Genomic DNA, 1,892 nt, shown 5'->3' on the forward strand with positions numbered 1-1,892 from the left:
ATAAGGAAACTTATGTTTATAGATGTCAAATAAATTTTTCCAGTGTCCAGCAATTATTTTCTGGGTCAGGCATGGTTCTGTGTGCTAGAGATACATCAATGAATAAGACAGACAAGGTCCTAATTTTGGGGAGCTTGGATTCTAGTAGACTCTACGGACAGAGCAGTGTCTCAAACACAGGACTGTCAGAAACAATAACCCATGAGTTAAAACAATAAACCACTTTGACTCTGTAGAATAATAAGCTACTTTTAAAAGACAAGGTTGAATATTTTAATTCCATCAGTTTTTTCCAGTGAAATGAAAGAATCTACATTTTCATTTAGGAGGCAGTCAAAATGAATTGACATGAAGGAGATCTGACATATAGCACAAGGCTCTCCAAGGTTTATGGAAATCAGTTCCACAAGCAGCAAAAAGTGATCCATTGCTCTGCCAGGTCTTTTGGTTTCTTTTATTATGAAGTTCACTGGAGGTAGTCTTTCTTTCATGTGTAATTCATATTGAGTATAATCCTTATAACATTTTTTCTTTATCTCTAATGACTCTTTTTGAAAAGGGATGCACTGCAAAAAGCAGTTCGAAACTACTCATAAGTAAGGATCTGCATGCATAAATAATTCGTTTCAGTAGTATTTAGCTTAAATCCCCAAATGCATCTCTCAAGTATATTAGTTCTTTCATAATATTTTCAAGAAGTATACCACCTTAACAGAAAAATTTACCTTGACTAGAGAAGTGTCTTTTCATCTGAGAGTAAATGATCTTGAACTAAACTTTATTTTGAAATATAGGTATAGTGGGTTTATTTCTATTAAGGATTATATCTTCATGTCCCCGAAGTTCTAGATAAAGGATGCTTTTTTATTTGAAGTGGATTTTTGGTTACAATTTACTATAAAATGGAAGCAATCACGTCCATGATTATATTATTTGTGAATGTTTTTATACTTCTAGGTACTAAGGCATAATGGCATTTTAAAAAATATTGAACTTCAGTGTCATCTTTGTGCTGTTTAGTATATAAACAAGTTCTTGTTTACTGTATTTACCTAGAACCCAGCAATTTAGATTTTCTATACAGCACCATAGAAGCTGGTTGAAAAGTGGAAATTTCAGTTGAAACTGTATTTAGACATTACTTTTCACATAAATATTAAGTACTGATATGTAAGACGAATTATATGTATTCATCTTTTGCTGCAAAATAATTTGACTTCCTCCAAAGAAACCCAGAATTTCCTAATGGATCTGTCTCCATAAGATAAATTTACATATGTAGTTCTGAGGTCCTCAACTCTCTGGACCATTCTCCAAGTGTGTGTATCATGTCCCTCCAAATTAATCTCATCTTTATTTCTTTATTTCTTGATGTCTAAGATCAATAATGATTCAAAGACATCAAAACATGGTCTATACGAAGTCAATATGAAGCAAAAAGGGATTGTTTTAGTCTTCTCATTTAAATTTTATTTGAGGTTTTTGGTATATCTGTGAAGGTGCATTTTTGCGGGGAGAGGATTAGTAACTTTCTTCATGTTCTCAAAAGAATTTGTAACTTCAATATGTCAGACGTCAAAATCCAGGCAAATCAATCTCTAATGGCTTTTTCTTATGCTTTCCTCAACAATGTGTACACTTGTGTTAAAATGAGTATCAACTGCAGCCTGTAGTGGCAATGAGGAGCTAGAGATGATGGAAACGAGAGAATGGGAGACAGAATTTGTTGTTAAGCAGTCAGTCTCAATGTGGCCTGATACTGGAACAGATCTTAGATGTTGAGAATGTATGTGGATTCTTGAGCTCTTTCAGGGATAACTACTTGTGCTTTTTCCTGGGTTGTAGAAGCTCATCCTCTTTAGTTGAGAAAGCTGTTCACAACAAGAACTTCC

This window comes from Colobus angolensis, unplaced genomic scaffold (genome assembly GCF_000951035.1).
Source record: "Colobus angolensis palliatus isolate OR3802 unplaced genomic scaffold, Cang.pa_1.0 Scaffold104, whole genome shotgun sequence".
Taxonomy (NCBI): Eukaryota; Metazoa; Chordata; class Mammalia; order Primates; family Cercopithecidae; genus Colobus; species Colobus angolensis.